The 23,986-nt window shown below is 39.1% G+C and overlaps 1 protein-coding gene and 1 pseudogene across 1 annotated transcript in view; one reads left to right on the top strand and one right to left on the bottom strand.

The window, feature by feature from the left end:
* Positions 1–23,986, top strand: part of EXOC4 (exocyst complex component 4) — a 791,906-nt gene that overhangs the window by 513,063 nt on the left and 254,857 nt on the right. The window lies entirely within an intron of this gene.
* LOC134380051 (small ribosomal subunit protein eS6-like) lies at positions 354–23,691 on the bottom strand (annotated as a pseudogene).

Here is a 23,986-nt window from a genome sequence, read left to right as displayed (position 1 = left end):
GTGGTGCCACTGACCAGCCTTCAGAAGAAATCGATTTGAGATAATAAATTCAGGATGAGTTCAAGGGGGATTCTAACTTAAGACTAGAGTTAAGACCAACAATACTCCATTAGTGAAGTACCAAGTAGAACTTACCTTTTTATTTCTTTTTTGAAGTTTCCTTTACGGAATTATATATCTGTTTAAGAATCATATTCAACCATGACCCAAACAACCTCTACCACTTGGTGATAAAATATATCAATTGGAACTTCAGTATTTTTAGGTGGGGCATGAAAGTTTGAGGGTGGGAGGGGGCACTGGATTTTTTTTTTCTTGAGGTCTGATCTTATTTATTTGTTGCTCTCTAATTGTTATTTTTGACTGGACTCAGAAGTAGAAGCCCTAAGAGGACATTCTACATCTCTTGGCCGTCTGTTCCTGGCGTTTTTCCTTGGCTTCCCTCATTCTCTTGGCCAAAAGTTTAACGTGTTCTGCGGCCTCTTTCTTATTTTTCTCAGTGTGCTGTTTCTTCAGAGCAATACTGCCGTGTTTGTGTTGCAGGACACGTGGAGTAACAAGATGCTGAATCTTGGGGGCTTTGGTCCTAGGTTTCTTACCTTCTTCGTTTAAGGGCTTTCTTTGGCAACCATCATCTTCTTTAGAGACTTTGACAAGTTTGCAGATTCTGCTAGCTCTTTTGGGCCCAGGCAATGAGGCTCCATGGTATCAGTCAGCCCAGGAATATCCATCTCTCCTTTTTTTACGACAGCTAAGTTGAGAACGCTTAGATCGGCATCCACGATGCAACCCCGAACAGATTCTCACTTCCTTTTTCCAGTTCTCCTTTGTCTATGATAAGAATGCCCCTTACTTAGTAGCAGGTGGACACGGCCATGGGTAAGACACCTTTGCTTCATGGGGAAACCTTGTTTGTCATTCCCATCACTGATTTGGACCACATAACCCTTCCATTCTTCACCAGAGTGTCAGCAGCAGCATCTGTGGCCATAGGCTTCTCTTAAAAGGTACGAAGTTTGCGTTCATTGTCTACTTCAATGAGTTTCTGGCAGCCAGGGGCTGGGAAGGAGATATTCAGATTTGTCTTGAAGTAGCTGATCGCCTCCAAGGCACCACAAAAAAGAGGCCCAACTTCCCAGGAGTTGAATCTTGAAGAATAAATTTACAAACTAAAATTCAACAAATGGGCCCAAAGCTTCATATCTCTGAAGATTATGTTGCTTGTTTTCTTTCTATCAGGAGCTTTTACTTTGCCTTTTATGGAATATTACATATATATGTGTGTGTATGTATATATTATATATTTTTATGTATACTTTTTTAATATATATATGTACTATTATGAGTAGCAGTTCTGTCTTGTAACATGTCTGTATTGCTGAAGAAGATAGCCCAACTGCATCTTCTCTAGCATCTTGTAAACAAGATGTCTTACATAAATTACCTACTTATGAAAATCCTGAAAGATTAACATTTTTACATATGCAGGTATCATGCCTGGCCCCTGTGGAAACAGCCTGACTCTAAAGAATCAAGTCCTAGCCAAGGGTATAGAAGTTGCTATTCTCAACCTCAAGAACCACACTGGTGGGGGGGTTATGACTGGAACTCATAAATCACCTCCAGTAGGCAGCTGTACTGTGCCATTTCACAGTGACTTTCCATCTAATCAGCAACTGTTTTACCACTCTCAAGAAATCCACAAAATTGCAAAAAATGATTGAGTCTTCAAACTCAATAGCCCTAACAGTAGGGCTATCCATCTAAAAAGTCATGATACTGTCATCTTCATGATTTTATATGAAGAGTTCCAGGAACACTTCCATGCCTGAAAGTCTTTCTCCAATGAGTCTATTACTGCAATTGAAATCTGCCATTGGAGATTTATTGAGTTAATGTGATCTTTTCATTTGTTTATTATTCATTCACTTATCCATTCAACCATCGAGTATTTATTGCATGTCTTGTGTGTGTATTACATCTTGCTAGGTACTCTAAAAGATACAGGTATGATCCTAGACTCCCTGTCAGGGAAGTGGAGAAGGAAACAACAGTATCTGAGCCCAAACTATGTGTCAAGCACTGCACTGGACACTTTAATTGTGCCAGTACTGGAGTGAGTAGGTGGGAGTTACCACATATGTATTATACACAGGATCTCACACAACTACAGTCAATTGATAGTCTCTTATTTCATTCAGCCTCATTTGCTAGTGGTCCTTGCTTAGTTGTAGAATACCATGGATCCATGTGAAGAAGCTGATGAGTAATCTTGTGAATGGAAAAATAAACTGGGAGAAATTACTTACTTTCTATGTTGATTCAGGCCCCATTTCATCTTAACCCCCCAGATAAAGGACATCAGTAATGACTCAGTCCTGCAACTCATTCCTAAGTGAAATTAATTGGAAACTAGAGAGCTCCCTAATAACCATGCTTGTTTTTGCATAATAGAAGGAGAAAAGGATTAAATTCTTTGTTCTAATTAATAGGAATGAAAGTAGAATTGCAATCCGTGGTATGGCAAAATGAGCGAAAATAAGGCTTGTAAGTAATTTTCATGGTTGTTTAGGAATAATTGTTTCATTATTGAGTTAATAGTTTTTACAAACAGCTTCCATTTTCATATCATATTTCTGCAGTCGCTCTTTATTGAGATTGCCTAGGCAAAGAATGACAAGAAGTTGTTTTAAATCCATCACTTGTCTAAAATATGAGTTCCGAAATAGTTAGGGGAGGGGGATGCAGCAGGAAAGAATGAAGTATGGGAGGGAAATAGGGGGTCAGATTGAAATCAGTTGATTAATAAGACAACAAAATTCATTCACCAGCTTGTTTCAAGGGAAACTCTTATTATTCTGGAAAGAAATTAGACATCAGATCCCTCATAGGCCCCAGGCTCTGACATGTGTTTTATAATGACATTTAATTAGATACTGTCTGCAGCAATCATAGGCTGTCATTTCTAATACATTTCTGGGAAGTTGAAGGACAGGAGAAGTCACCCCCTCCCCATCTTCCCCCTTCCCGTAACTGAAATCGGTTGCCAAAATTAGCTATGAATATATGAGGCACGAGTTCAGCAATTATACAGCCATTCTTCACATTTATTACGTTTCCTATTTAGTATGTCCTCTGCATCCTGGGCTGTGCTGGGCATGCATTTTGAAGATAGAGATGTTACTGCAACCCTGGTAATATTTAGGAACATCTCTCACAGCATTCCTTTACACCTGGTCTCATGGAACATGCCACTGTCATTGCAACTTATATGTTAGAACACAAAGACTCTTTCACACTGTTGGATTCAAACCACTAAGCACCCCCCTTTACTAAAACAGAACTTACAATTTATTAATTAAAATTATTTACTATCAGGTATATAAAAACCTTGACATTGGATAACTCCTGCTGTAATACTTAACCTAGATTTTTCATTCCCCCTTTTGCCAAACATTATAATATGGAGTTAAAGTATAATGTTTAAAAAACTAAGCAGGGTAGAAACCCTGCTTGTGACAGCTTAAAAGTCATTAATTGGTAAAATTTTAATGGTTCTTGGAAATTATTTAGTTCAATGCCTTTACTTTATGAACAAGAATATTTGAGGCCCAGAGTGCTAAAGTAATTTGCCAGGACCACACAGTTAATTTCTTGGCAAGCCTGAGTTGGAACTCCATTCTCCTGAGTTCTAGCCTGTTATCCTTTCCCCTCAAGCGCACCACCTACTGACTTATTACCTGGGCAACTTTGGACAAATCACTGGATGTTTCTGAGCTTGAGTCTCCTGATCTGTAAAATGGGCATGGGAATAATGTGTACCTACCAGAGTTGCAGTGAGCATAAATGGAGAAGCTACTCCACAGCCCTCTGTAGGACTCTGAGCAACCTTGTGTTCTCCTGATTGCTTTTTCACTATGTCACCACTTCCCAGTCATGCCGAGAGTTCATATGTGCCTCCTGAGGGGCATAGGAAAGCTCTCAGTACCTTTCTGGTTGAAAACCATACTCTTTTACAGTCCGCTGCTAAGTTTCTGTTTTTTCTTTTAGAGGCAGGCCCACTCAACTCATGTGCAGAAATTCAGGCTTTCCAACCCAAGTTATCATAATTGATGTCTCTAGGGCAGTACTTTACAAACATGACAGAGTAAGATTTACCTGGAGAGTGTTTTAAAAGTACAGATTCCTGCTCCTCACCCTACTTCTGCCCTCCTGCCAATCCCCTTGAAAAGAAACCCTAATTCGGCAGGTTTGGAGGAGGTCCTGTTAACCCGTATATTTGCTAGATTTTGTTTTGTTTGTTTTTGCCTGTTGAGTTCCCTGGATAATTGTGGAGAGCAGCCAGGTTTTAGAGGCACTGCCTGGGAGATGCTGCTTACCAGAGCAGATCACATCCCAAAATATGCCACCTTCTACAGCTGCCAAAAATCTCTGAATACTTTTTTATGGGTTCTAATTAACTTTTACATTTTGGAGGTTGAAATATCAGCAAGTGAACTGATAATATAAATTCTTGGAAGTACTGGTGTTTCTTTCTTTGCCCTTATATAGTTGTATCTACACAAAGCTACAACCGTCCCACCACTCTGTCCACAACCCTTTCGATCTAAATGGATTATATAGTAGACAGCTAGTGTCTGTGAAGATAAGACTGCTGTCCACTACTGGTAGAAAACACATTTGAGATTTGTTTTTCTGTGTTTTATGGTAGTGGTGTTTTTAATCTCCTCACACCCACCATCCTAATAGTAAGGCTGGGTTTGTATTAAACCACTCTCTCTTTCATCTGGTCCCCTCATAATCAAAGATGCACATTTCCAAAATATGTAGCTGGGATTAAGGCTATGGTGTGCGGTACTGAGTGATTATTTTCTGTGCAAAGTAAACTGGTATCAGAATTCTCTGCCCATTGGGCTAACCAGCCAGGACAGAGCTGGGAAGGCTACAGGATTACAGGCCATTAACATCCCCGAAGATCCAGGCTGATACCTTCAGTCATTCTCAGGCATAAGCAGGAAGTGTATGTGTAGCCAGCTCCATATGCGTTGCTATAATAGTTCACTTGCTTTTTAAATGAATGCAGCCTCCTACCAGCTGTGGACTCTTAATGTTTGTAGAGATTTAAAGATGCTGCAGTAGGACGTGGAATGACATTGAATAAAGATGTTGAAAAAGAAGGCAATCAAAGACAATGAGATAATATATATTGAAGTTAATTTAGGTAGAGCTCAACACATAATAAGCTTCCCATAAATGTTAGCTCCAGTTGAGGTTATTACTATTATTCTGAAGCCATTGCTATTTAACTCAAGTTATTACTGATAATCAGTGGCATATTGACCATGGATGTTAAGCATAGAAACTTGAAGACATTTATCTTGATTTTTTAGAAAAAAAAGCTGTTTAAGAAATCTACTTTGTTCAAGCCTAACTTCTTATTCTATTTGTACGTATTATATAGTATATGGTCCTTAACTTATGGACATTAATTCTGAGTTCAGAGTTCCATTGGGTTTAGTGCATTGGATGTTTTTAGGTGAATTAAATGGTCTGTATGAAGCTCATCCCTGGACCAATTTCAGGAGTCACTGAGGCTTATGGATAATTCACAATGTCAATTCAAAGTTTATGATTATTTTTCCCTAAAGACTCTAATCCTCCACTCAGCTTGCTCCCTACCCTGCTACTTTTATTAGTTGAATAAATAAGGATGAAAACATGGTAAACTTGACTGAAGTCTGTTACCTCTAGCAGTGACCCAGATATATGGCAGTAGAATGGAGCACTGCCTTTACCCCTGGGGCTCCAGATCCAGAGGTTTTAAATGGATTTAACTCTCTGTGGAGCTAAATTATGGCAATTTTTCAAAAAGGTAGACAGTATTTTACGTGATCTTTTTTCTTAGTTTGTCTTGTCAGAAGTGAGGAATTGCATTTCCCTCCTAAACTCTTTACCACATAGTGCCACGTGCTGAGGTTTCTTAGTGTCTTTAATCTGTCCTTTGGGGAAAAGGAGTAGAAATCAACACAGATTAAATGCACAACCTCCATATGTTAGGCTTTTATATCAATTAGAAGAGTGTACGTTGATCATTTATAGTTTGCATCAAGGAGATATGACTTGAAGCTACCTTTGAGGCCATTCAGTAAAGTAGTCAATCTGACAATCCTACAGGGTGATCTGCAAACACACGACTTTCTTAATCTGGATACACTATGTAGCACTGTCTTTACCGTCTTGTCTTTGCTTATCATCCTTAATAAAGTTAGACAAGAGGGTAAATTAATTTTATCAGCCAAACATGTAGCAGGTGCATCTAGCAGAATGTATATAGAATGTTCCAGAATGTTATCTGGAACATATTCTCCCTGTAGTTTTTCTATGGATTTAGTACAATAGGAAGAACTGTGTGATACAGTTAAGGCATCAAAATGGCTAGGAAAATATATGAGATATTTTTCTCTGTCCATTTCTCCTGTGAGGCATCCATAATCCCACAAGCTTTTTCATTCACTCTTTAGTGTATCCTATAAGCATAAATACATAGGAAATGGCAGGATTGATATGGCATGCTCAGTGCAGATAAGTCATGGCTGTAAATCACTTGGGATGTTCTCATGTCTTCAAAAGAAGAGTCAAAATTTGATGTTCTTGAGTCTTCAGAAAAGGATTTCTAGGAGATAAAGAAGTAGGCCTGGTGCTAGAAGAAAATCATTAATTCTCTAGAAAGAATTACATCTATCTTCTTTTTGCTTGTAGTCCTGGTGGACTTCAGGGTCATTGGACAGTCCCAGGTATTCTATAGATTAAAAAGCACTCAAATCAAAGAAATAAGGCAAAATAAGGTGCATATCTATTTCTAGAAGGGCTAGAAAGCTAAAGAAACTATGGACTTCAAGTTGCAAGTATGTGATTTCAAAAAATAGGTTAGCCACTTGAGGAAATTGAGTTTTTCGGTTTTTCCACTATCTCTTTATTGATTGTCACAAGTCTATTTTCTTATTCCACCCTTTGGTGCTGGGAATTCAAATGCTGTTGTCTTTAGGTTGTTGTGCAATAAAACGGCGATGCAGCATCCTCCTTAAAGGCTACCCTTCCTCTCCCTTTCTGATGCCGCTAACTGCAATGACATGATTTGTACTCTAGTTTCAGTTCTACGTTAATTTATTCATTCATCTTTCAGGAGTTAATTGAACATCTTGTCTCTTGTTCCAGACATTTGGCACATGTTGCCCCAAGCCCAATTCCTTTATGTGGAAAAAGGGACTGTCAAAGAAGGCTAATTGATCTTTTTGTGAATGAAGGACTACAGAATGTGAATAATAAATTGGGAGCCATAGTAAATGTGGATATAATTCGTTTACCCTTCTCTCTAATTTTTAAGATCATGTGTAATTTAAGAAAAATTCAATTCATGTTTGATTTGTACCCTCTTAAATCATCAACATATTATTTTTTAAGAGTTATCAAATGTTCAAGAGCTAACATTTGGCTCAGAGTAAGCCTATTTGGATGCCAAATACTTTGAATTAAGTTCAGAAGCCTATTGCTTTGGGTCTCAAATGGATGTTCTTTACAAAGTATGATTTTCTATGTTTCTTTATTGCAGGTTATGGGCCATGAATTTGTTACCTGCTTTACTGATGTCCTCCTAATATCTGAGAATACTTGTCTGTAGTTCACTACCATATTAAAAATACGAAACAAAATTGACCTGTAACTAGAAGGCCCTTTTTGCCATCTGGAAAGTAACTAGAATGAAAACAAAAAAGAGCAAGAGCTTTAATTTTATTCTACAGTAGGACCACTTGAGGGGCAAGAGAATTACTCAGTTTATATTTTCAGATATTATTTCATAATTATCTTTCATTGTTAATTTTTTTATATTTAGTCTACTAAGATTATAGATTTAAAATGATGAGTTGTATCAGGATCTTGAATGAGTCTTGTTCCGTGTCAAGGAGAATTCTTTGAACATAATTATCAGTATTTCTACTGAGATTAAAAACCATGTACACTTTTTCCTTTCTTCTAGGCCTCTGCTTATTTTGTTGAGTGTGTGTGTGTGAGAAGGAGAGTGTTTTTGTTTGTGTATATATATACACACACGAGGGTACTTCCAAAAGTTCATGGGAAAATGGAATTAAAAGATAATATGAATCTCTTTTATGAGCTTTTTGAAGTTCCCTATATATGTAGATAGGTAGGTATATGTGTGTGTGTATATATATATTTACATGTAAATATATATTAATATATGTTTATATATACCAATTAAATTTGATTTCATGAATATATTCGCAGAATAAATTATCAGTAAACCTTATTACTGAACACTATATCCTGGTTTGATTCAGGCAATCTAAGGGTCTCCTTTTGGACCACAATGTATAGTAAAAATACTTCTCGCAGAGGGTGTGTGAGAAGTTGCAGCTATAGAGCTGAAAAGTGTTTCATGTTCTTCGTGCATTTATTCTAAAGAACAAGGCAGTATTATGATTAGTGGAAGAATCAGGGATGGCCTGATTTGGAATTATAGTAGGAAGCAGAGGAATAATATAGGTGAGAGACAGTAGCACATAGCTTGGAATGCAGACTTTAAAACCATACTATGTGCAGATCCTGGCCTGGTCACTTATTAGCTGTTTGACCTTGAGCAAGTTGCTGAGCTTCTCTATACTTCAGTTTCCTTCTCTGGTATATGGGGATAATAATAATAGTACCACCTTTTATGAGGTTGTTGTAAGGATTAAGCTTATCAATACATACGTGTGAAGTTCTTAGAATAGTCTATGGCATGTTGCTAGTGCATATGATATATATATTTATATCATATATGTTATGACTGTTATCATGAGTCATTATGAAGTTTCTGTTGGTACCATATCTTACCTGGGTAATATTCTGTTCTCCTTAGAACTACATTTTCCCTGCATGTCTGTAGTATTTGTAAACCAAACATCCAGTGACATTCACTCTCTATCTTCTATTTAAAAAAAAAAAAAAGTTTCTCTGAAAGGTTTACAAAAGTATACTTTATTGATGAGAATTGCAGGCATTCTCCCAAGAGTATTCACATTTTAATCAGGACTGTACTATGATTAAAACAAAGGAAAGGTCCAAAGTATTAAGAGTTTTGACCCAAGTTGCCATACATCCTATTCCAGCTCTTGCTTCTGATCTTAGGGGGTAATTAATGAGAAAAGAACAATGTAAACCAAGTCCCTCATGAATCTCTTATTGACTTTAGACAGGACTTGATCTGAGATGTTATCTCAGACTTCACTATTTCTTTTCTATTTCTACTGACTAGAGTCAGAAGGCTGTGGCCACTTACTGTCTTCCCAGCCCTACTCATTCTGGTAGCGTAGTCTCACCGAAGACGCAGAGCTGTTTCCCCCTTTGTTCTACCACATAACAGAAACAGTACCCAAGCAATAACAGCTTTATCTAATCTCGTATTAGCCTATCATGTGGCCTCTGTCATGTTGTTTTTTTTCTTTTAATTTAATGCTACTAAAATGCTAACAGTGTTTCCCTTCTGATTTAGCCTCACATGGGCTGCATCAGAGACTTTTAAGTAAATTGTTACAGTGTTAATTAAGATTTCATGGTCAGGCTCCATTCCTTAATAGATATGATAGGATTTGGCTTCTTCTGTATCTTCAAATAAGCAATCCTCAAACGTCCTTATGATCTCTCCTGCCGCCTTAGAAGATTTGATATAATGGAGGCGTGATGAAGCAATCAAACAGATTTTATTGATTCATCTTCGTGAGTATAATTCATACATCAGTGAGTACCTTGGATGCAAAATTACCTTTGGAGTTTCAATTTCCATTGCAAAGTTGTATTGGAAAGTAATTTTGTTTTGGTAGGCCACAGAGTTTTGCTTTCAGATACTATAAACTTTATATCTTCTTGCCATCTTCATGGTATAAGTAAGAGGTTTAAATACTATGCATTTAATGCTCCCGTCTATAAAAATGAGGTTTTTTTGGTTGGTTTGTTTGTTTTTTAATGGCTTTCTCAATACCAGTAACTCTTATTTTTGCTGCAGTGCTAGGTGAGAAGTGTGGATTTATGACACTATAAAAAGCAAAGAGTAGGAAAGGAATGAGAAAAAGAACAGTTCAGATATCTTAGAAACTCTGTTCCTTGAAACTATTTAGAACTCAGCTATGCCTTAGAATCATTTGGGAAATTTTAGTTATTGATTTCTTGATATTTAGGTCAGAGGACTTATCCTGATATTTGCTGGAGAGCAGGGCAGCGTGTTCTGGGAGGTGAGAAGAACAGGAGGTAGATGCTAGAGGGAAGGAAGGATTTTGCTTGACAAGTGATATTATCATAGAACTAATGATCACTAACAGTGTTTTACAACTAGCTGTATTTTTATTTCTGAACTGTGCTCTAAATGCCTTAGCATTCATAGTTAATGATTTTCAAAAAAAAAAAAACCCTTCATTTTCTTCATATGTGAAATAATTTCTTCTTTCTATAATTGCTTTTCAAGAATCTAAAAGGTCACACTTTTAATATTTTATTTGACAATATTACCAAGTTAATAAGAGTTTTTTTGTTTTGTTTTTGTAAATCTCGAAAAGGTGATATAGGTGGCCTCAGAGGTGTTGGATTCGAGAGCTCAAAAACTGGTGTTAAGAGCTTGTCATTAAACAGGTTTCTTTTTGCATATATTTTTTAAAAAACTGTCTTTTTATATTAATAGAGACACCCTCTTGCTTGGACTTAACAACTTGCCCAGATTCACCAGGAGTCTACCAGAATTATTGTCTGTACAAATAATTCCAGGGAGCCATGTCTTTTTTTCACTTTGGAGCATTGTGGTGTCATCAGGAATCCCACACTGGATGGGAGTGGCCCAGTTGAAATGTACCTGCCATGCTCAGTCACTGGCTAGGAGCAACCTGGGGGAAGCATGGCCTGGCATGAATACCATGGGGGGGACCCAAAAATGTGGCATCTATAGGGTGGCCATCAGCTCTGCTCTCCACAGCAGATTCTCTTGGCTGCCACAACCCCTGTCAGCATGTTGGTATTTTTAAAGCAAAGAATTGTGAATTTCTGCCTTCTGAAATGCTGAGTGAGTGTCTGATCCTCTAAAGATAGCTCTTATTATATCCTGTGCTTCATGGTGACTTCACTCTGACATTATAGAACTGGGCAGATGATCCTGTATTAGTCTTCGGATGCATGAGGCACTGGCTGGCAACACTGACTGGAGTAGAACATACTGTCTATGTTCCCTCCAACATTTTGGTTCTAATAGCAAATGCCAACTCTTGGATAGTATGTATTAGCCTCATGGCTAGCTTAACATCAGCACAGCCCGGTTAAGCAACTTCCCCCTCTTCTCCCCCTCGGCTTTCCCTTTTCTGCTCCAGGAACTGAGCAGTGAAATTCCTCTGGTGGGAAGGGGTAAACATGACCATTATCACCAAAGGAATATCCTGTGGGCTGCGGGAACAGGCTTCAGGCTGAACACTATGCACTGATATAGTAACGACAGTAATTAGAAGCCTATGCCCCAATCAACCAGGTGTTAGCAGACTTTAAGGGCTGTGTCACCTTGCATACCAATGATTTTGAAGTTGCCCATTACTCTGCCAGAACCTCAAAGGCTTATAAACCCCTGCTCTCCTTTGTTTGGGGGAGCTGATCTGATTCAGTCTCTCCTCCACATTGGTGGAATAAAGCCTCTTGGCTGAAATAGTACCTGGCTCATGTCTCTCTCCCTTTTCTCTGTCTCGCCTTACCTAACATTATGTCCTTCTATATAAGGGAAATATTAAGTATCAAGAAGCAAAAAAAAAATCTTAAAACAGTCTGTGAAGAAGGCTATTGGAATCTGAAAACTTTTGAAGGCTGTTCTAGGTTATCCAGTTCATTTGTTCATACCCTAGGATGGCCATTAAACTCAAGATCAGGCCAGACCTCTTGGGGTCCTGGATTCATTATAAAAATAACTGGCTTTCTGTAGGTTCTAAAATCTAAAGACATTTTGTCTACACCATAACATTAAAAGAACAATAGGCCAGGAATTGGTAGGCCTGAGTTTGGGATCCGGTTGTTCCACTTACTAGTTGTGTTCCTTTGAGAGTATTACTTAGTCTTTCTGGGTTGGTATCTTTGTCTGCAGAATGCAAGAATTGGAATAGCAATGAATGCAGAGATCCTTTCCAATTCTAAAATTCTTTGATTCTGTCAGTGTCTGGGGTAATTCCAGATGATTGTAGCCCTGGAAGCCCAGCCACCCACATACCTGAAGCTTGTGGGAGACCTTGACATATGTCCAGAGAATTTGCCCTTCACTGGGCCTTCTTCACCTCTCTGAGTCTCCCACATGGGGCTCAGCATTGACTCATCATGATCAGTGCAGAGGTAGGAGGAGGCTCAGAGCCTCAACTCCCAAGTATGTTCTTGGCTTACAGCTCTTAGGCATTGCGCAAGTTGTCTAACTTATCTTTACTTCCAACAGCTGCAAAATATAAATAATGCTTCCTTCCAGACATGCCATATAATGAGTGATAACACAAAAAAGCCTTTGTTGAGTCAGAATCAAACTTTTCTAATTTTAATTGTTACTTTGTGGCTTCTAATTTTTAAAAAATTATTCCTTTGTAATCCCAGCCTGCATGAGTTTTTCTATCTAATTTATTTTGAGGGATGATTACAACTAGTTGGATCAATATCAAAAGGCTGCCAAGTATCATCACTGCTTGGGTTGCAGTGTTGTCTGTAACCAGTTTCTTTTAAGCTTTTGTTAAGAATGAGTTAGTTTTCTTAGCTCAGAGGAGGTCATCAATCCAGACATTGCTAGTTATTTGTCAAAATGCTACATTAGAAAATGTTATATTTATACATATCTAGGTTTACTAAATAAATGTAACCTCTGAGGGCATGCAATCATTCTGGGATCCAGACTAGTGAGATCCTTGGGCCTTTAAGCTTACGAATAAGCCAATATCCGTCTTTGGTTTTATGAAATTGTTATATTATTTCAAATCACACAAATACACCCATTTTGAGGCCCTTGAGGGCATGAACATTAATCAAAATGATGCAAAATTCAATTAGAAATTAGGCTTCCTGAATGTTGATTTCACTAGGCGAGTCTCTTCTGCAATAATCTGCTTGAACAGATGAGACTCAGATCAGGCAGGCTGAAAGCTGGTCAAAGGATAAGTTTCAAATAAGGACAGAAAAATGATCCTGACATGGGAGACTTCTTTGCAGCGACATCCATAGTAGAAGTGGAGCCGGGGGCAAATCACACCTTAATGTGACCCCTGAAACACTTTCTTTTGCAGATAAAATCTGGTTAAATAAATGCCAGGAATGACTGTCACCTTAGATTATATGTTCCCAGGACCTTGATACATAACTACAATAATACTGTGCATGTGGGGAGAGGAGCGTGATATCAAGGGCTGATAATATTGTGTGGAGTATGCAGAAAGACAAAATAAGTCTCCAAAGACATGCCGTCTGGCTTCAAGGCCACCCAGTGGTAGATTCTGCCCTGGTCACCGGCCCAAGCCATTGGAAAGCATGTGACAGAGTGGAAAGACCCAAATATCAATACAGACTAGGGATTGAATCCCAGCTATGCCATTTATTTGCCTGGTGACTTTGGACAAGTTACTTTTTTTTTCAATTTTATCTATATTTATTTTTGTGGGGTATGATGTGTTTCAGTATGTGCATATACTGCACGATGGTTCACTTAGCATAGTTTTGTACCCATTAGTCTACCCCTTCTCTCCTCCCAAAACCCCTTCCCTCCCAGCCTCTAGTAACTATTGTTCTACTCTCTACTTCTATGAAAACTGCTTCTTTTTTTTTTTAGATTGCACATATGAGTAAGACGACCATGTGGTATTTCCCCTTCTGTGCCTAACTTACTTCACTTTACGTGATGGTTTCCAGTTCTATCCATGTTGCTGCAAATGATAGGATATTATTCTTTTTTATAGCTGAATAGTGTTCCATTGAGTGTGTGTGTGTATTTATATATACCACAGGTTTTTTTTTTATCCATTCATCTTTTGATGAACATTTAGGTTGATTCCATCTCTTGGCTATTCTGAATAGCCTTGTGACGAACATGGGAGTGCAGGTGTGTTTTTGACCTATTGATTTCATTTCCTTTGTGTATATACCCAGTAGTAGGACAGTTGAGTTGTAAGGTAGATCTATTTTTAGTTCTCTTAGGGACCTCCATACTATTTTCTACAGTGGTTGTACCAATTTACATTCATAGCAACAATGTAGGAGGGTTCCCTTTCCTCCGCATCCTCGCCAGCATTTATTTTCTATCTTGTTGATAATAGCCAGTAACTGGAGTGGGATGGTATCTCATTGTGGTTTTAATGTACATTTTCCTGATGATTAGTGATGTTGAGCATTTTTTCATGTGCCTGTTGGCTATTTGTCTTCTTTTGAGAAATGTCTATTCAGGTCTTTTGCCCATTTTTTAATTGGGTTGTTTGTTTTTTTGCTGTTGAGTTGTTTGAGTTCCTTATATATTCTGAATATTAGCCCTTGGTCTGATGTGTAGTTTGCAAACACTTTCTCCCATTCTGGAAGTGTCTCTTCACTTTGTTGATAGTGTCCCTTACTGTGCAGAAGCTTTTCAGTTTGATGCAGTCCCATTTGTGTATTTTTGCTTTAGTTGCCTGTGCATTTGTGGTCTTGTTCAAAAAAGCGCTGCCCACTCCCGTTTCGTGTAGCATTTCCCCTATGTTTTCTTTTAGTAGTTTCATAGTTGTGGGTCTTAAATTTATGTCTTTAATCCATTTTGAGTTGATTTTTGTATATGGTGAGAAATAGGGGTCTAGTTTCAGTCTCCTGCATGTGGCCATCCGCAGCACCATTTACTGAAGAGGCTGTCCTTTCCTCACTGTGTATTCTTGGCACCTTTCTCAAAAATCAGTTGGCTGTGTGTGTTGTAAAATCAGCTGGCTGCTAAGTGTAAATTGGCTGTAAGTAATATTTAGAGTTATTATTGATATATAGGGACTTGCTACTGCCATTTTGTTACTTTTTTTCCTAGTTGTTTTGTGGATCCTTTTTTTTCTTTTTTCTGATCTTACCATCTTCCTTTGCAATTGAGTAGTTTTCTCTACCAGTGTATTTTGATTTCTCGCTACTTACTTTTATTATGTCTCATATAAGTTTTTGTGTTACTTTGAGCTTTACAAAAAACCTCTTATATTTATAACAGATTATTTTAAACTAATAACTTCGATGTCTAAGAAGAAAGGAAGAACCAAAGCCAACTCTATTCTTTGGCATCATTCCTCCACACTTTTTGATATTTTGTTGTTTCAAGTTACATCTTTTAATATTGCCCATCTCTTATACAGTTGTTGTATTTGTTGCTGTCTTGTTAGTTTTGTCTGTTAGTCTTCATACTAAGGATGTAAGCTTTTTATTCTCCACCCTTATGACATTGGATTATCCTGAGTTTGTCTGTGAACTTATTTACTAATGAGTTAAATGTCTTCAAATGTTTTCTTGCTGTTCCTTAGCATTGTTTTCTTTCAGTGAAGAAATCTCTTCAGCATTTCCTGTAAGTCAGGTCTAGTGTTGGTGAATTCCCTTAGCTTTTATTAGTCTGGGAAAGACTTTATTTCTCCTTCACATTTGAAGGTTAGTTGTTCTGGATACAGAATTCTTGGATAACAGTCTTTTTCCTCAGCACCCTGAATATATCATCCGATTCTCTTCTAGCCTGTAGGGTTTCTACTGAGAAATCTGCTGAGAGACAGATTGGGACTCCATTGAATGTTATGTGTTTCTTTTCTCTTGCTGCTTTCTATATCCTTTCTTTGTCTCTGGTTTTTGATAATTTGATTATGATGTGCCTTGAGTTGTTCCTCCGTGGATAGAATTTGAGTGGCGACCTCTGACCTTCCTGTACCTGGATGCTGTCATCTTTCTCCATACTTGGGAAATTGAAGCCATTATTTCCTTGAATATGCTTTCTACATCTCTTCCTTTTCCCTCTCCTTTGGGTATGCCAGTTATGCAGAGATTATTTCGCTTGAGGGAGTCCTACACTTGCAGTATTTCTGTTTCATTTTTCCTTATTCTTTTTCCTTTTGCTCTTCTGATTTGATAATTTTGTATGTTTTTATCTTTTCTTTTGTTTTTAAAAACATTAAAGTCTTTTTATTTTTTATTTATTTATTTTTATTGTATCTATATATTTTATTTATTTATTTATTTATTTACAATTTTATTTTGTCGATATACATTGTAGCTGATTATTGCTCCCCATCACCAAAACCTCCCTCCCTTCTCCCTCCCCCCCTCCCCCCAACACTGTCCTTTCTGTTTGCTTGTTGTATCAACTTCAAATAATTGTGGTTGTTATATCTTCTCCCCCCCCCCCCCGGTTTGTGTGTGTGTGTGTGTGTATGTGTGTGTGTGAATTTATATATTAATTTTTAGCTCCCTCCAATAAGTGAGAACATGTGGTATTTCTCTTTCTGTGCCTGACTTGTTTCACTTAATATAATTCTCTCAAGGTCCATCCATGTTGTTGCAAATGGCAGTATTTCATTCGTTTTTATAGCTGAGTAGTATTCCATTGTGTAGATGTACCACATTTTCCGTATCCACTCATCTGATGATGGGCATTTGGGGTGGTTCCAACTCTTGGCTATTGTAAAGAGTGCTGCGATGAACATTGGGGAACAGGTATACCTTCGACTTGATGATTTCCATTCCTCTGGGTATATTCCCAACAGTGGGATGGCTGGGTCGTATGGTAGATCTATTTGCAATTGTTTAAGGAACCTCCATACCATTTTCCATAGAGGCTGCACCATTTTGCAGTCCCACCAACAATGTATGAGAGTTCCTTTTTCTCCACAGCCTCGCCAGCATTTATCGTTCATAGTCTTTTGGATTTTAGCCATCCTAACTGGGGTTAGATGGTATCTCAATGTGGTTTTGATTTGCATTTCCCGGATGCTGAGTGATGTTGAGCATTTTTTCATATGTCTGTTGGCCATTTGGATATCTTCCTTAGAGAAATGCCTACTTAGCTCTTCTGCCCATTTTTTAATTGGGTTGCTTGTTTTCTTCTTGTACAGTAGTTTGAGTTCCTTATGTATTCTGGATATTAATCCTTTGTCAGATGTATATTTTGCAAATATTTTCTCCCACTCTGTTGGTTGTCTTTTAACTCTGTTAATTGTTTCTTTTGCTGTGCAGAAGCTTTTTAGTTTGATATAATCACATTTGTTTATTTTTCCTTTGGTTGCCCGTGCTTTTGGGGTCATATTCATGAAGTCTGTGCCCAGTCCTATTTCCTGAAGTGTTTCTCCTATGTTTTCTTTAAGAAGTTTTATTGTCTCAGGGTGTATATTTAAATCCTTAATCCATTTTGAGTTGATTTTAGTATACAGTGAGAGGTATGGATCTAGTTTCATTCTCCTGCATATCGATATCCAGTTATCCCAGCACCACTTGCTGAAGAGGCAGTCCCTTCCCCAGTGAATAGGCTTGGTGCCTTTGTCAAAGATCAGATGGCAGTAAGTGTGTGGGTTGATTTCTGGATTCTCTATTCTATTCCATTGGTCAGTGTGTCTGTTTTTATGCCAGTACCATGCTGTTTTGGTTATTATAGCTTTGTAGTATAGCTTAAAGTCAGGTAGTGTTATGCCTCCAGCTTTATTTTTTTTGCTGAGCATTGCTTTGGCTATTCGTGGTCTTTTATTGTTCCATATAAATGTCTGAATAGTTTTTTCCATTTCTGAGAAAAATGTCTTTGGAATTTTGATGGGGATTGCATTGAATTTGTATATCACTTTGGGTAGTATGGACATTTTCACTATGTTGATTCTTCCAATCCAAGAGCATGGAATATCTTTCCATCTTCTTGTATCCTCTCTAATTTCTCTCAGCAGTGGTTTGTAGTTCTCATTATAGAGATTTTTCACCTCCTTGGTTAACTCAATTCCTAAGTATTTTATTTTTTTGGTGGCTATTGTAAATGGGCAGGCTTTCTTGATTTCTTCTTCTGCATGTTCACTATTGGAGAAAAGAAATGCTACTGATTTTTGTGTGTTGATTTTGTATCCTGCTACTGTGCTGAAATCATTTATCAATTCCAACAGTTTTTTTGTAGAGGTTTTAGGCTGTTCGATATATAGGATCATGTCATCTGCAAACAGGGACAGTTTGACTTCATCTTTTCCAATCTGGATGCCCTTTATTTCCTTCTCTTCTCTGATTTCTCTGGCTAGTACTTCCAACACTATGTTGAATAGGAGTGGTGAGAGTGGGCATCCTTGTCTAGTGCCTGTTCTTAAAGGAAAAGCTTTCAGCTTTTCCCCATTCAGGATGATATTGGCAGTGGGTTTGTCATATATGGCTTTAATTATGTTGAGATACTTTCCCTCTATACCTAACTTATAGAGGGTCTTTGTCATGAATGAGTGCTGAACTTTATCGAATGCTTTTTCAGCATCTATAGAGATGATCATATGGTCCTTGTGTTTGAGTTTATTAATATGGTGTATCACATTTATTGATTTGCGTATGTTGAACCAACCTTGCATCCCTGGGATGAATCCCACTTGATCGTGATGAATAATTTTTCGTATGTGTTGCTGTATTCTGTTTGCTAGTATTTTAGTGAGGATTTTTGCATCTATATTCATCAAGGATATCAGCCTGTAGTTTTCTTTTTTGGTTATATCTTTACCTGGTTTTGGTATCAGGATGATGTTTGCTTCATAGAGTGAGTTTGGGAGATTTGCGTCCGTTTCAATCTTTTGGAATAGTTTGTAAAGAATCGGTGTCAATTCCTGTTTGAATGTTTGGTAAAATTCTGCTGTGAATCCATCTGGTCCTGGGCTTTTCTTTGTTGGGAGCCTTCTGATAACAGCTTCAATCTCCTTTATTGCTATTGGTCTGTTCAAATTTTCTACGTCTTCACGGTTCAGTTTTGGGAGCTTGTGTGTGTCCAGAAATTTATCCATTTCCTCCAGATTTTCAAATTTGTTGGCGTATAGTTGTTTATAGTAGTCTCGAATGATTCCTTGTATTTCAGATGAATCAGTTGTAATATCGCCTTTTTCATTTCTAATTTTTGTTATTTGAGTCTTCTCTCTTCTTTTTTTTGTTAGCCATGCTAATGGTTTGTCAATTTTATTTATCTTTTCAAAAAACCAACTTTTTGATTCGTTGATCTTTTGAATTGTTTTTTGGTTTTCAATTTCATTCAGTTCTGCTCTGATCTTAATGATTTCTTTCCGTCTGCTAACTTTAGGATTGGATTGTTCTTGTTTTTCTAGTTTTTTAAGGTGAAGTGTTAGGTTGTTCACTTGCCATCTTTCCATTCTTCTGAAGTGAGCATTTAATGCAATAAATTTTCCCCTCAATACTGCTTTTGCAGTATCCCACAGGTTTTGGTATGATGTATCATTGTTTTCATTAGTTTCAATAAACTTTTTGATTTCCTGCTTGATTTCTTCTTGGACCCATATGTCATTAAGTAGAATGCTGTTTAATTTCCATGTGTTTGTATAGTTTCCAGAGTTTTGTTTGTTATTAATTTCTAGTTTTAATCCATTGTGGTCTGAGAAGATACATGGGATAATTCCAATTTTTTTGAATTTATTGAGACTTGATTTGTGACCTAATATGTGATCTATCCTGGAGAATGATCCATGTGCTGATGAGAAGAATGAATATTCTGAGGTTGTTGGGTGGAATGTTCTGTAGATATCTGCCAATTCCAATTGGTCTAGAGTCTTGTTTAGATCTTGTGTTTCTCTACTGATTCTTTGCCTAGATGATCTGTCTAATATTGACAGTGGAGTGTTCAGGTCCCCTGCTATTATGGTATTAGTGTCTATTTCCTTCTTTAGGTCTAATAGAGTTTGTTTTATAAATCTGGCTGCTCCAACATTGGGTGCGTACATATTTATGATTGTTATGTCTTCTTGATGGATCAGTCCTTTGATCATTAAGTAGTGTCCCTCATTGTCTCTTTTTATGGTTTTTAGTTTAAAGTCTATTTTGTCAGATATAAGAATAGCCACTCCAGCTCGTTTTTCTTTTCTGTTTGCATGGTAAATCTTTTTCCATCCTTTCACTCTTAGTCTGTGTGAATCTTTATGGGTGAGGTGGGTCTCTTGTAGGCAGCATATAGTTGGGTCCTGCTTTTTGATCCAGTCAGCCAGTCTGTGTCTTTTAATTGGGAAATTTAAGCCTTTAACATTAAGAGTTGTTATTGAAAGGTGTTGATTTATTCCTAGCATTTTATTGGTTGTTTGGTTGTCTTAGGTGTCTTTTGTTCCTTGCTTTCTGATTTACTGTTTGGTTTCTTTGTTTGTTGGTTCCTTAGGTTGTAGATAGTGTTTTTGTTAGCTTGTTTTCTCTTCATGAATGCTATTTTTATTGTAGTAGCGGGTTTAGATTTTTCTTAGGTTTTTATGGCAGTGGTAGTTATTTTTCAGGAACCAAACCCAGTACTCCCTTGAGGATTTCTTGTAAGGGTGGTCGTGTGGTAGTGAACTCCCGCAGTTTTTGTTTGTCTGAGAAATATACTATTTGCCCCTCATTTCGGAAGGATAGCCTTGCAGGGTAGAGTATTCTTGGCTGGCAATCTTTGTCTTTTAGTATTTTGAAAATATCATCCCATTCCTTTCTAGCTTTTAGGGTTTGTGATGAAAAGTCTGATGTTAACCTGATTGGGGCTCCCTTATAGGTGATTTGACGCTTCTCTCTTGCAGCTTTTAAGATTCTCTCTTTGTCTCTGAGTTTTGCCAATTTGACTATGACATGTCTTGGAGAAGGCCTTTTTGGGTTGAATACGTTTGGAGATCGTTGAGCTTCCTGGATCTGAAGATCTGTGATTTTTCCTATACCTGGGAAGTTTTCTGCCACTGTTTTGTTGAATATGTTTTCAATGGAATCTCCATTTTCCTCCCCTTCTGGAATACCCATGACTCGGATATTTGAGCGCTTGAGGTTGTCTGATATCTCTCTCAGATTTTCTTCCATGTCCTTGATTCTTTTTTCTTTCTTTTTGTCTGCTTGTGTTATTTCAAACAGCCCATCTTCAAGTTCAGAGGTTCTCTCTTCAACTTCGACAAGCCTGCTGGTTAAACTCTCCATTGTGTTTTTTATTTCGCTGAATAACTTCTTCAGTTCAGCAAGTTCTGCTACATTTTTTTTCAGGACATTGATTTCCTTGTATATTTCCTCTTTCAGATCCTGTATACTTTTCCTCATTTCATCATGATGTCTAGCTGAGTTTTCTTGTATCTCATTCAGTTTCCTTAGAATTATCACTCGAAATTCCTTGTCAGTTATTTCAAGGGCTTCTTGTTCTATAGGATCTAGAGTATGAGATTTATTAACTTTTGGTGGTGTACTTTCTTGATTTTTTGTATTTCTGGTATCTTTTTTTGGTGTTTATTCATTGTGGCAGGGGGTTTCACAGTCCACCGGTTTGAGACTAATGACTAACTAGGATGTTGCTGTGGTTGCCAATTTGGTATGGCTCCCGCCGTGACTGCTCAGTTGGCCTCTAGTGTCTTGTGTGTGTGGTTGCCTCGGGTCTTGGGCTTCTCCGGGGATCCACCTTTCTGGTCAGCTTGGACTCTGCTGGGCTGGTGGATCACGTACCACAGGGTGTGTGATCTCTGTTGAGCTTTCACTTTCTGTACAGGACTTCTCCCCATTCCGTGTGCTCTGGCCCAGGCTGTTAGATCGTGCAGTGGCGACCCCACCGGGTGTGTGGTTTCTGTCGAGTCTCCGCCTCCCTGGCCGCACGTCTCCCCCCTCTGTGCACACTGTGCTGGGCTGGGGTGTGTCTTCTGCACCCCTCGTCTATCAGCTGGGCCTTCAAGACCCTGCTCAGCACCGCCTCGTCCAGGAAGTCTACCAGGTTTCTGCTAGGCACAGACGACCGGTCTCTCTGGGTGCCTTTGTAGCACTGTGTAGATCTTTCTCGGGTCTTGTTCACCTTTGTATCACCCCGGTATAAACCGAGTCTAGTGCCCGCCTGCAGCCTGCTCTCCGGCAGGTTCAAGCGGACCTGGGAACTCTCCTACCACACTATTCCCAACCAGAAATTCGTTAGGCTTTTTTCCAAACTGGTGGTCGCAGAGATGGTATCTGCCTCCCAGTAACAGGAAGTTTACCGGGGCCGGAGTCCAGGGTGTGGTGGAGTGACAGTCGGCCCGCCCGTACTTCCTTGCCCTTCCAACACTGGTCAGGATGCCCCACACCCCCAGCCCCGCCAGAGAACCGCGGAGGGAGTGGGAGAGGAGGCCGGCCCGCAGGGTCCGGAAAGCCCCGCGCCAGGCCAAGCAAATGGGCTCAGTGATGGCCGAGCAGGGCGGAGCTGCCCGCACCTGGGAAAATGGAGGCAGCACCGGGGCAGTGAGTGGCCTGGTGGTGCAGGCGGGAGCCGCGTGGTCCAGGGATCACTCACAGTGCTGTGCCAGGTCGGGCGCTCGCTCTGTCTCTGGTTTGTTGCCTTCCGTGTTCTCGGCGCTGCCGCCTCGGGGCTGTTCAGTCGCGGCGCCGCTCGGGCGCTCCCAGGAATCTTCTTTAATGCCGGCCTGAAACCTCGGATCCTGAATAGGGCAGCTGGCCGCCTTCAGCGCGGCCCCGGCCTCCGGGATCCTGGCTGCATCCACAGCAGCCCTGGCGCCGTGTTCCCTGTTTCAAGACTCGCTTTTGCAGCTAAGAATCAGTTCTTTTCCTGCTCCACACTTCAAAGCTGTTGCCTGTAAATGAGGCAGCCTCTCCTGCCGGGGGCAAAGTGGCGTTGAGCCCCCACCTATGTTTTTATCTTTGAGCTCACTAATTCTTTTCTCAGTTTGGTTAAGTCTGCTGTTGGAGTTTTCTATTGAGTTTTTCAGTTCAGATAATGTATTCTTTATTTCTGGAATTTCTACTTGGTTCTTTTTAATTGATTAAATTCCTTTGTTAAGTTTCTCATTCTGCTCCTGGATTGTTTCCAGATATCAATTTTCTGTCTGTATTTTCTTGTGACTCCCTGAACATCCTAAGAATGTTATTCTGAATTCTCTGAAATTTTGTAAATCCATTGTTCCTCTGGGTGCATTGCTGGTTCTTGGTTTGTTTTCTCTGATGGTGTCATATTTCTCTGTTCTTTCTTGATCTGTGTGTCTTCACATTGATGCCTGGGCATTTGAGGAGTCTGCTACCTCTTCTAGATTTTGTAGGTGTTCTTTGGTGTTGTTAGGCCTTTACTGGTTAATATCAGAGCTTTGTCTCTGCACTGGAACTAATTTGTTATCCCTTGGTTAATTCTAAAATTAGGGGAACTTCCTGTGGAGACCAGCACTTCATCCCTCTGGTTGAGCTAAATTGCTGCTTTGCTGCTGATTCTCTGGGGAAGGCTTTTTGTGTGGCTCATATTTTAATTGTTTGCCTTTTAATCACTTTGTGAGGTCAGCTATACCCGGGCCGTTTGGAAATTCTGGCCTGGAACTGAGTCTTTGCAGCAAACTGCACACCTTGGAGTTCTGTCTCCCTGACCCAGTCTCCACGGAGTGGGACTGTGCTGATCAGAATGCAGATCAGCTGCCCAGGCTGTGCCTCAGTATCCCCCTGCTGCGCCAACCTCCCCCCATACTCCAAATGCTTCTCATGGGGCAGGGTGTACATGGTCCCTCGTGATGATTCACTGGTCTCTGAAGTTTTTTTATTTTTCCTTTGGTTAGCTGTAGCCCCTCGTTCCTATGTGGGTCAACAGGAACCCTGCCCATGGTCTCACCAGAGGCTGGTATCGTGTGTTTCAAGGCCCTCTTCTCCCCTGAAGACTCCAGATAACTTTACACAAAGAGCACAGCTGTGGCTTTTGTCAGTCTTTGCTCAGTGTGCTACAGTTTCTTTCTGCCCCTTACCAGGCCAGCCCTGAAGCAGCCAGGCCTCAAAATGGTCAGAGTGGTCCCTTCTTTCT

This window comes from Cynocephalus volans, chromosome 6 (assembly GCF_027409185.1).
Source record: "Cynocephalus volans isolate mCynVol1 chromosome 6, mCynVol1.pri, whole genome shotgun sequence".
Taxonomy (NCBI): domain Eukaryota; kingdom Metazoa; phylum Chordata; class Mammalia; order Dermoptera; family Cynocephalidae; genus Cynocephalus; species Cynocephalus volans.
This window is presented reverse-complemented; position numbering and strand designations above follow the sequence as displayed.